This window comes from Myzus persicae, unplaced genomic scaffold (assembly GCF_001856785.1).
Source record: "Myzus persicae strain clone G006 unplaced genomic scaffold, MPER_G0061.0, whole genome shotgun sequence".
Classification (NCBI taxonomy): domain Eukaryota; kingdom Metazoa; phylum Arthropoda; class Insecta; order Hemiptera; family Aphididae; genus Myzus; species Myzus persicae.
In genome coordinates this window covers 214,082-227,403 of record NW_019100902.1, presented here as the reverse complement: position 1 = coordinate 227,403, position 13,322 = coordinate 214,082, and the positions used below count along the sequence as shown (strand labels likewise).

At 30.9% G+C, this 13,322-nt stretch overlaps 1 protein-coding gene across 6 annotated transcripts in view; it reads right to left on the bottom strand.

Moving 5' to 3' along the window:
- Window positions 1-13,322, bottom strand: part of LOC111026679 — a 205,473-nt gene that overhangs the window by 127,269 nt on the left and 64,882 nt on the right. The window lies entirely within an intron of this gene.

The window sequence follows — 13,322 nt, the reverse complement described above, 5'->3', positions numbered from 1 at the left end:
GCAGCGCAGTTCACTAAACTGGGACTGTGTGAAACGTTTTAAATTTCTAGACAGCACCACTTCGAAAAGTCTTTCAATATTATTTATCGTTATGTTTCTTTTACGTAGACGTTTTCCAAATTAATTTATACTGAAAGTCCAAAACCGGGAAAACATATTTATTTCGCTTCCGTAGTTTTTTCATTAATGATTTTTCATTTGATTGGTTTTACAATTATACGGGTTGTTTAGGTTGGTTTTGCAAACATAATATTATTCGGAGCAGTAAATATTTATGCTCTGAAACTTTCACGCTGTACGTATTTTGATTGAAAGTCATAGGACATTTACGAAAACGTAAGATTTTTTTTGCTGAAATATATATTCCGAAACACAAGCTGTTAGATTTGTATTTGTATTAAATTTAAGATATTTTATTTTAACGAAATTTTCCAAACTTTTAGGCACTTTATAATCGAATTTGACATAATTAAGAAGTGAATGCATAATCAATCGTCAAGCATCCTCTAAACTTTTAAAGTTGTATCTTCGAAATTCATTACTCAAAAACTATTGAATGACGGTATTTTTGAAACTTGAAAAGGAGATTCATTTCACGATTGTTTGATCGCTTTAATGTGATTATTATACATCGGTAACAAGTTTATGTATAAATATAATTAAAAACAAACAACATGATTTACTCAAGAGACTGACTATACATATTACCATTTTCAACAATTCAAATGCGTATGCCTCACGATATGTGTAATTATGGGTAACAAAAAACAATAACAGTATTGCAGATGTCTAACCTCGAGTTTTTAGTGAATATATTTTATATGTTTATAATGTACGAGTAAGTATGAATAATTATGAATTATTGAGAGTAAACATAATTATATAACTAATGCAATCACAACGGATTAATTTAAGTCGGTCTTTTATTCAACAAAAATTTGAAATCAAAATCATTAATCTAAATTTGTATGGTTATTTGTTAATTCAAGATTTTTATCAGTAAAAAAAATATTTATAGTTTCTGGGTAAGTCAATTAAGTCTATAAAATAGTTTCCACTGAACTTTGAAAATAATAGTTTTAATTTGCCGGCCTTACTTGATAGCTGATACCCAAATATTAAAGATAATTATTATCCAAATATTCGTAGGAAAAGTAAAGTTTATGTTTCAAAGATCTGATTTCAGAATAATTATTATCCAATTTTACAAAATGACCAAAGTTTTTTTCTGCAGATTTTAGTGAGCGAGTATTAATTATTGAAATAATCATAATTAGCCTATAAAAAATGTATGTCATGCGGTGGGAAAGATGATTATTTAATAAAAATTTGCACTAAGTTTATTGTAAACAACATAATCAAATAACTTGTTAAATAATTGAGTAAATATTATATGTAAAACGGTACAACAAACAAGAAACCAATAATAGTTCAAATATTTGATAAGTTCAATGAAAGCCAAGTAAAGCCATGAAAGGTTCACTTTGACTATACAAAATGCGCTGCAAAACTTCAAAAACTATTTTCTTACAATTCGCAAATTTTGATTAAGTAAGTTTTTGTGAGATTTAAAAAAAAACTAAAATAGTATTATACCTATAATAAAATTAATTTATGACGATCAGAATATGTTTGAGAAGAATTTTTTTTTATACTCACGAAGAGTAAGTACTATCATATATTTTGTGAGTTTGTTTTTTTTTAAATAACGGCTGTCTAATGGCCAACACAAACTTTTTTAAGGTTTTAGTTATATCTTTTATCCAAATGCTTAAGCATCATTGTTGGTATGGAAATATTTGTAATTATACTATAATAGTTCTAATAGTTGGAACATAATGCCCGGGTTATTTTTAAATACAATTGTTGACCACGAATATAGAATAGAAATTGTGAAAATGTTAAATGTACATTCGTTATCTATTGAATTACTGAAAAAGTTTTTTTTTTAAACATCGAATTTTTAGTTTATTATTTACAAAAATTAAAAATGTAGACGAGCCGCGCAGTACCTATATAACATGGAGTTAAAACGTTATGAAATAGTTCATCTGATCATAACTTTATTTGTTCAAATTAGGACAAGTATAATAATATTGTTAAGTGTTTGACAATAATCGTCCCGTTCTGGGTGGCGTGCAACACTACTCGGAAAAGCGAAATTCTCGAGTAAATAAAATTTAAAGCATAAAAAAGTGTCGGCATTAAACCCCTATAAAAAAAATAATATACCTGCCTACTCGTTATGTTCGTAGTATACTCACGAACAATGTAATGCAAGTATAATATTGTATTATTACGTCTTGACCTACTTAATAAAAAAAAACAAACCAAACAATGTTTACTGAGTAATGGAGACGGGTGCTTTGCGTTAAAAAATTTAATTAGCCAGCTATAGGTATATAATATTATTTAATTATTACACGATGTAAACTATTATGTGGGTTTATGGACGCGAAACCCGTCGCCGAATGGTGGGCGATGGTAAAAAATACGATGGCCGACCGCGAGTGCTGCAAAGTGTCGTGATACAGAAGCGGCATACTTTAATAATAATATTGCTTAGGTATTTATTAAATAACCTCCGACGAGTGTCTTATAATATTATGATATTATTTTATAGTCGGCAGATGTGGCTGCTTTTGGTAAGTACTTTTAGGGCTGCAACGTGATTGCTCAATTTTCCCTGTTTTCTGCACCCGAATAATTACAACGCATAGGAATGCGTACCAAATTCGCAACAGGATTACGCAATTGCAAGCGATACAATATGTGTGCACCGAGGCCGGATTAAAGGGGTGCAGAGGGGCATTCGTGCCTGGGAGCAAGATTCAAAATGTGCGTATGGTTTTTTGAAATAAAAACGGCCTTTTTTTATTACACTTTTTATTTACCTAATTTTGTTTAATAATGTATATAATGTAACCCAGCCTAACCTAGTAATACATACATATCATTTTTGCTATTTAATTGTTATTCTTATGACTCATAATAAAGTGTATGCGATTTTATGTATGAGGTATGGACGATGAAGAAAATATCAAAACTTTTGGGGTATGGAATATAGCAGGGAGGTGCAAGTATTTGCAAGTTATGTTTTTTTAAAATGTCGTAACCGAGACCTGGTATGCAGTATACAAGTGTTTCATTTAATTAGAGATTTATTCCAATACTGATTTTCGATATTTTTAAATATACTCATAAAGACCTATTTTAGAATATTTCACATTTTTGTACTACTTACTTAAAGAGTGACCAGTGGCAGTATAAACTAATTCTTTGAAAACGTTGATGTGGAATACCTACCTCAAAATTTGAACGAGTTGTTTTCCAATAGAAAATGTTTATACAAACAGGATAAATAGTCCATAAAAACGGTTTTACAAAAATGTGAAATATCTAATGTAATATTCGATCTTCTAATATAAATATAATTATCTGCTAAATGATTTTGGCCTGACCGTACAACTCTTAAAACAAAAAAAAAAGATACATTTTTTTGGCATACAACTGATTAAGGATATTTTACTTTTACATTAAATTTATCTTTCGTTGTGTTGTATTGTAGCTTAAAATACAAAAAGAATCCGTACCTAGTGGAAAATGAAACATCTCGTCTCGGTTAAATACGATCGCGGCGACTTGTTGGATCGAGTTTCGAATAGATTTCGGTTTGCTTTTATTTTCCAATTACTGTTGAATTGTTGTCCGGATTCCAACGTCGTGACTTAAGAAGAAGTCACATGGTTTATCATATTATTATAAATAATAAGCGTCAACACTCGTATTATATAATCAATAGTTTTAGAACAAATCGATTTTGCCGTTTTGTTACAATTCAAAAAATGAAACTTTAAATCTTCATCAAATACTTAAATTGCCATTATTTCTAGGCATGACATAATTTTCAAGTAATTTGTATGCTCTTTTTGTTTCATTCGGAGACATTTAAAATTGTTAAGCTTTTTTTTTTTGAGTATGATCAAAGTAATATGTTTGTTTATGAGTTCATTGCACTATACATATTACATGCGAGGGAAATAGTAAGTTTTTTATGGAAAAAAAATGTTTTTGGCACATATAGTTATGTACAACATTTTTATCACACCCTTACGAATGAAACCTGTAGATTATTGTCACTGTAGACTATCCACTGTTATATTACAATAGTATATTATAACAGTGTGGTAAATTTTACTGGACGCCGGTTACAGTGGCGTGTATTAAAAAAAAAAAAATTCAACTCAAATTATTTTAGGTTACCTATGAGTCATCATATATTATTATACCTACCGATAAAATGTCCTATTTCCTTTCTATCAATATTCACCCACTCATATTTTTAAGGTGTCGCCTGACCAACACTTGGACCCTATATGTTACACCCCACTGACCACTGACGCTGTGCAGCTACGTGTATATTATAATATGTGCGGCCGAATAAGTCCACTGTACCCACATAGTATAATATAATACCTGTATATTTCGCAAATACCTGCGATAGTCAGTTTCACGGTTTGCGAGACCCGTCGGCTATGCCTACGATATGGGTAAATAATAATATATTATTATACAACGATTTACGCGCACCTCGTCATACTCCAACGAACACCCAGACTCGCTTATTGTATGTCACCGTATTTGTGACACCCCTCGACAGGTATACTGCTGCCCCATATTATCGCTGCAGTCACGTGGGGTTACAGCCCTTGTTGCACGAATAATGCGAATATACCAGCGATGTACCCTCTGTAGTCAAACCGAGCAGAGGTTTTTTCGACGCGAATCGATCGATATCTCGAGAAACATAATATTTCTTCTGCGGTATAGCAACCACTTTCTATACCTATACGGCCGACGAAACTTTACCCGTAACAAAAAGTATATAAAAGCATCTGTTTTTCAAACAGTAAACCAATGATAACGATTATAATTGCAGTAAATGTTTGAAGAAAATATTTTTGTAAAAAAAAGTCGTCGGAGTACATTAAATATAAATATATATATATATACTACCTATACCTAGGTATCTCGCTGTAAAGTAGAAGAACTAAATTGCCCTCAAACGAATTTATTATTATATAGGTAGTTGGTTCGACGGTAAACAATGGTTTAACACGTGTCACAATATTTCACAGGATATACAGACAAGAGGTCACTCCTTCGTGGTCTAAGCCTCAAGTTGAAAACTATTTGATTCATTTTCGGTCTCGATTTACCAAAGTATATAACATATAAAAGGTGATTCACCAACCGTGCTCGGTCCGTTAAATTTTGAATTTCGGAAAAATCTCAAGAAACTTCAAAATATGGATGTCGTGTAAGTATTTATTTATATTTAAAAATTCTAAAAACCAGATCATGCTTGATGAGAATCGCCATGTATAATATACAAGAAGTCCATACTTATGTATAAAGAAGAAAAATTGTTAGTTTGTTTGTTCTAGGTAATCTCTTGTTCCCTACTACTTAACCGACTCAAAAAATTGTATATCATTGCAAAGCTACATCATCCAAAAAATCTAACGAATATATTTTATCTAGATAAGGGGCCCTTAATTTTTTAATTGAAAATTTGATAATTTTTTTTTGTTTATTATTGGGTTGTTATTAGTTACAAAATGTAGTATAAATAAATAAAAACTAGCAATTAATTATTGGGTACCGATTTTATAAATTGTTTCAGCTAAGACTGAGTGAAAAAAATAGTTACGAGTGTTATGATTGAATACAAAATTAGACCTGTATTTTATATGACTGTGTTAAACATCTTTAATGGATAAGATAGTCGCGTGCCGCACAATATAACGACATATTATTATGAGCAGAATTAATAATACTTACTTGTAATTTTATATTTAATAAGTGTGTACGAACCACGGTTTGGCCAGTGGCCACCCCTGCGGGTATTAAGTGTCGAAAATATGTAAAATATAAACAGACATGCAGTCACTACCATAGTTTTGTTTTTTCATTGTGAAATAGATGGGTAAATAAAATAAACATTTATAAAAAAAATCTAGAATAATATATGTAGAGAACATCATGAATCATGATGGCGAAACGGTTAGCCTTTAGGCATTTTCATATAACGATTTCGTAGCCTTGTATTATATTATATGTTTCCTTTCGTATTTAATGTTTAGCAAATTGAAAAACTGCTGGACTGTGATTAAAAATAATGCATGCCGGAAAACCCGGTGACCTGTCAGGGATTTCTGTACAGAAAACAAACTGTTACGTGGACAAATGTCACTGTTATACAATCGTCTACTGTGTCAAATATCACATAATATTGCGAGTTGAAAGTATGCTCTATAATATTAAAATATTTGAACGTTTTCTGTACATCATTAGTTGTCCAATAGTCACAACTATATTGTTCTATGTAAAAAAAAAAACGTAAGAAATATTTATTCTATAATATTATTGTTCCATACGAAATCGTTTCCAACACTCTAATCATAAAATATGCAAATCGAATAAACAAATTGATTTTTAGATTATATCATTATATTTTTTCTAATTTTTACACTATACATATAAGCTCATGAATTATTATAAAAATACATAATAATTTATATGTAGACAATGCACCTACGTTTTAAAGTAATAATTAATCTTTTGTTTTATATACAACTATTTTACAACATTCGAAGTTATTGAGCAGGTATTGTGCAGTATTTGATATTGTATTAATAACATGATTTATTGATATGTATAACAAGTGATAAAACCGTTTAACTAGACACTTGTCCAATTAATTACAAACTGCACCTTAGCGCTGTTCAGAAATGTTTTATCGCCGAGCTAAAGATTTCGTATTTTCGTTCTAATTGAAAGAAGAAAATCCATTTGTTTCGGGAAGCATAAATCATCTTTTTGGATATTCCTTTCCTTTATCCGACCAGGTCTACATAATACACGCGTAGGTAGAATATAATTTATGACCTGAATGAATTCCGATTTCCAATTTCTGACTCTGTCACTATAATATATGCACTGTGTGTGTACAACTACAGTCATCATAATATCTCATAACACCATAATATTCACATTGTATGTTACACAAATATATTTTACATTCGAAAATCATAAATATATTATACTAAATTAACAAAAAATAACGATTTTCTCTGAAAAGATAAGCTGCAGTCATCATATTACATATTTTTGATATTATATAAAAAGCTATTTTAGAGCTTTGTAAGGTTTTTTTATTTAAAAATAATTTTTCAAAATAAGCGTATTATTGTATAGGTGATTTGATTGAAAATCGGAAGTGGTCATAAATATTTATAATTAATAAAACGTTACTTTTATTATTCTGTAAAATTCACAGAAAACAGATAATACTGAAATCCCGAAAAAGTTCAATAGTTTTATGATCGTATTATTATAATTTTTCGCATGGACGAGACGAAGCTGTACTAGTGCACATCTTTTCTTTCGGCTTTGTGATAGAATATTTTAAAAAGTTGCAACTCTATTGTTTTAAAATAAAATTCTCTTTACTCAACATCCTCAGTAGTTTTCATAGAATCTTGAAAAACGTCATGAAAAATGTATAAACACTGAGATAAACTCGTCCATTTTTCGGTAAATCTATCTTCGCTCAAGATAGTTTTGTTTCATTTATTCTTAAAAATATAAAAAAAAAATTGTTTATTATTTTTATTTTTGATAAAATAGAATATGTACAATCTGTAATATTTATATACAATACAATAAGTAAATTTGATAAAATATAAGGAACATAACGTAAAATGGCGTGAGGATGGAGGCCCACCAGTGTGGATAACCGTCTAACTTGGGGTGGAGAGTTTTATTGAAAATTTATCTCCAATGTGAACCACTCAAATCCAATGGTTCATCACTTTTTTTGTATACAAAATATTCAGATATTCTGTGGTTACATAAAGTAGAAATTAGTATAACGAGCACCGCTTAGAACGAGATACTACTTCTAACAAACAAGCAAAACGTTAAGTCCCGACACGAGCCCATATGATTGTATGTTAAAACATACGTCTAAAACGAGTATGGTTATTACGAGTTATTGTCTATAACGAGTCAAATAAAACGAACTTGACTAACGACCTTTCGGTTACTACGAACAGGTACCTGCAAGATAAGAACTTTTGGATATTATTTAGGTCGATTAACCATTGACATACATTATATTTAGTTGTGAAGGTATGGATTATTTTTTAATAATAAACATTATTCCTACAAATTCTGTGGTTTTCAAGTTAATACAAATTATAAATAGCGTAATCGCAAAATAATTTGGCACCTCATCGTCGACAATTTCAACCATAATGAAGAATCGGGATACGTTGAAAAATATGTTACAAACCACGTCACTTAATGCAAAACGACTGCGCACTAATAAATAATTGATAATAAATGTGTGTCTTAATTTATAAATAATGTATGTACTTACATACATGTATAAATTCAGTATTAATCTCGATTATAAGTAAAATAAAAAAGTCGTATTTTTATTTTTGTATTTCCCGCTTTTAATCGGTTACAACGAATGCTCGTTCTAACTGCATATAACGAGATATTGGTTATAACGAGAAAAAATAGTTGGCCCTTGAAACTTGTTATACCCGATTTCTACTGTATATTTTATTATAGTGTTAGATTATAATAATTCTTAACATGGTATGTAATTTTATTAAGACAATGTAATATGTCTAAACGTGTATGATGCTCCGAAAATGTCGTACATTGATATGGGTGTTTTGTAAAATTCGTTGATATTGGCATTTGTTTTCAATTTCAATTAATAATCTGTTTGAAATCATTCATTTAAAATTTACTGATTAATAATATTGTCGATTAGAATAATTGCCAGAAAGGAATACATTGTAATTGATCGTTTTATGGAGAAATAGTACGTCGTTCAAGTACCTAATGAAACACGTCGGTCGAAATAAAAAAAAGTAATGGTTTATTTTAATTTGCGAGCCATCATTAGAATATTATTATATAAATACAAAAATAAATATTATTTAAAAACAGACTATTAACGAGAATGAGAGCAGAGGTAAAAAAGAAATACTTAATTTTGCAATGACAACAACAACAACAACAACAATGATAATAATACAGTGGTACGCAAATCTTTCGCGAATGTAAACATTGTTTTAAACAATACGTAGCTGCTATGGCATAAGACGCGTAGTAAATACCCCGCAGAGAGATTATTATTTATTATTACCATCGCAAACAACAAAACAGAGAAGGTTTCTTCGACGTGTAAACTTTTTACGTACGCGTTACACATATGGGTGGGTAGGTAGGTATTGTGTTTGTTTTGATATTTATTTAACTTCGGCCGGGGAAGGGCGATGGCGTCGTCGCAGGAATATGTTAACGTTGCGAATATATTATTATATATAATATGCACATTATAGGACGTGTACAATATTATTCTGCACCGATGATGCGGGGAAAATATCAAAAACGAATTCTCGACTTTATCCTATACCTTTCCACGCACGTATATTATACCCACGTTATAGTACCTATACGTCTTATAATATATGTATACCGTAAGCACCCCAACGTTCTTGTGTATACATATTTTATTTAACTCCTTTGAGCCTTCCTAACTGAATAAGGTCCCGAGCTCCATACATCTATAACATTATGTATTTCACTCGACCGTTCGACGTTCACGACAGTGTAGAGTAAATTGGACGTGTGGACAGTATTTGCGCCTAAATACCGTATTTGCGCCTGTACACAAAAACCTTGATTGAGCTTAATCAAATCAAAATACGTTAAAATACTTGTTTGTGCACAGTTGCATTACAAATAAATAAATCTGGCAACAACGAGAGGTTCAAAAAAATATTTTATATCAAATTTTACATTAATCGGCGACGCTCTATGCACAACCGAGGGGAGCGGGATCTAAAAATCAACCTTCTTGATTTTTACACGAATTTTAACAAGCATCATACTGCACCGATGAAACGGTGAAAATATCAAAAACGAATTCTCAACTTTGACCGACACCTTCCCGGTTTCATTATAGCAACCAAGTCTAGTTACCGCCATAAATTGTTTCATGCACCTGAAGGTGTCTAACCAATACAAACAACAACATCAACGAAAACAATATTACATATTATCCAGTTCGCAAATCGATCGAAGACGGCCACGATTATTTTTTCTCGAGAATTCGCTATAACAGAAAAATTTATGGTCGAACATTATCCACTCCCTAATTCCCGTTCTACCACTGAAAAACACTGATAACGCATATCCGGTTCTTGATTTTTAAAACCACGTTTCAATGTAAACTTATTGGGTCGACTGAATGGAAGCTACACTTACGGGATGGATGTATAAGAGATAAATGATTTCGAGTGACGGAAGGCGATTGGCAGAGAGTTATCACCACAGTCCGAAATGATTTGTACAGAGATTTAGACGACAACGGGTCGGACAGCGTACACGATAATCAGATATCACCTGCTCGATACGCGAATAACCGATGACATGAAAAAGAATTATTTTAGGGGACCGCGGCGGCCACAAGAGGAGAAGTCGACGGATAAACGGATTTATCGATCGCCACTCGCGATTCGGTTGAAACCACCGAAAATTGATTATTTTTCAAACCGATCGTGTCCGACGTCTTACAGAAATACGAATCCGTCCAGACAAACAAATAATAAAGCTGCAGAGATGAAACGAACAAACGTCGCTCAAGACTTTTTCGGTGATTTCGATATCATTATTAGACGAAACACCTAGTTAGGTATTGTTTGTTATACCGTAGGTACATGCATCCGACAATAAAATATATGTATACAGAGTTATTGAAAATGAACCATCCGATGTTTTACATCTGCAGACGTTTTAGGTCATGTGATCTTCCGCCAGTCATGTGAGAATATGTTAAACATACCTACTGTGTGCGTATCACCATTATCACCAACCAGAGAGGAACTGAATAGGTAGTAGGGTAAATTAAAACGGAAATACATGGAATGGATTTGAGTTCAACTTCTAGATGTTGTTCGTATGCGCAATATATGGGGATGCCACACATATGAAATTGTATTATTTTCTTTAATGTATCATCTAATATTCTAAACCTAAAAACTAAACTTTTAAATCGAATGAATCATTTTGAATAACCCTGTACGTACGTTATATAGGTACTTATAGTTAAGGCTGTTGTGATTTTAGATTTTTACGATTAAATTTAATATCAGTAATTAATACAGCAAATATGAATAATAATTAATGTAGTACTTAAATACATAGGTAATTTAAAATTTACCAATAAAAAAATATATTATTTTAAACAATAGCAATAATCGATTCTAATTAAATAATATTTAAAATATTTGTATGATTATTTTTGTAGCCACTTGGAATCAGTCCATATTGTTTTTATAAGTTCGAAAGTGCTTACAGATAGCACTTTAATAACAAACGATCCAATTAATTATCTTTGCAGGGCCACTTTAATCAAAATATTACAGTTAAATCAAATTCTAAAAAAAAAGGATAACCCAATTTTATTTACCATCAAAAATAGTAATATTTAAACAATATGGTCTTCCTTCTCTGAGCCAGATCAATTCCATCCACGGGCCACCATTTGGTAACTCCGAAAGATAATCTAATCTACATCGTGTTATTGATCGTTCAATTGTTATTTGCTATTTACGTTATCAAAAGATCGATTTCCCCGCAGCCTTATTTTATAAATATGAGCGAGACGTGACAAACAAAATATATTTAATAAGTGTTTATTGTTATACTATTGTATTCAACGCCTGAGTGAATAACAATCATGTTACGACCACAAATCCATCAACCGGTGAAATAACAATAAAAAAATTTATAGCATTTTCGCCGACAGTGTCCAGTAACGGAAAAACTTTTTAAGCCATATATATTATTATATTAAATGTCGCGAATTGCGTCAGCTTTCTATCATATGGTGGATGTTGGTGCCGAGGTCATAATTTATCATGTACAGTGTGATCCACCAAAAATGCTCACTCCAATTTTTAAATTACATAGTAAATTTATTCAAATGGTGATTTTTGGAATTTTATAATATTCTGGCCGGATTTTACAATTCTTATGATTTTTTGTACTTATTAAATTTTATATTTTTTATCCTGTAAAATATTTAGCCGATAATTATTTTGAAAACTTTTATATACTAAGTACCTAATTCAAAATTCAAACAAGTAGTTTTTCAGTTATTAAAATTGTTGTACTAAGGGGATATAGTCCTTAAAAATTGTTATTCAAAAATATAAAATTAATGTAATATCGGATATGGTATTTATTTTACATTGACCAGTTTTATAAATTATAAGTATTAGTGGATTAATACAAATCACTAAAATTTTCAAATCACAATAGTTTCCATATACTTCAAACTCATTAATTCATTTTCATAGACCAATTTATTATCCTTAGTACACATACTTAAATAACTCAAAAAATACTCTTTCAAATTTTTATTTTGACAGGCACGTTGGAATAAACAGAAAAAATATTCTCAGAATAGTTTTCAGTAGGAAAGGAAGGTTAAAATTTGAAAAACATAAGTTTCTATCTCTCCAAGTATATGTAGTACGAAAAATCTCGACAGTTTTGAAAAATTATATAAAAGTATTTTTAAAAATCCCCAAAAAACAGGTTTTGAATAACAGCGGTATTTTTAAAGAATAAAAAGGGGTTCAGCACATATGGGAGAATTACCCTGTATATATAATTACGATACACATATTATGCATACAAGTAGATACACCAACGTGGTACAACAAGGAATCCAACAGTAAAAGTTTGACCACCCCTCTCGAATAGTTTCACGGTTGTGAAATGTAATTTTTATTTTTATTGCACTACTGATACTATATACAAAACACCATTAATAATGTGTATATATACATATATACAAACGAGTAGATAATATATAATAAAAAAAACGCGTCTAACACTTTAGTTGACATTTGAAAAGCTTTTACATGATTTGTACTGTACCCAGGAGCAGCTATCGTGTGTCACACTGATGCAGATAAATACATGACGCGTAGTGCGATTTCGGTTAGGGTTGATGGCAGGGGGTGAGGCGATTCGCGTGGGGTATAACTGAGCGAGCGGGTTGGTAAATAGAAAAAAACAAAAGACCACGATAGGTTCACCTACCCATCCACCAACCCACCAACCTGAACAAATCTCCGTAAAAAAAATGATCCAACCTTGGAATGAAAATCGTACGTCACCACTCACCGGAACATAATATTATTATCGTGACGTTTTTCTCC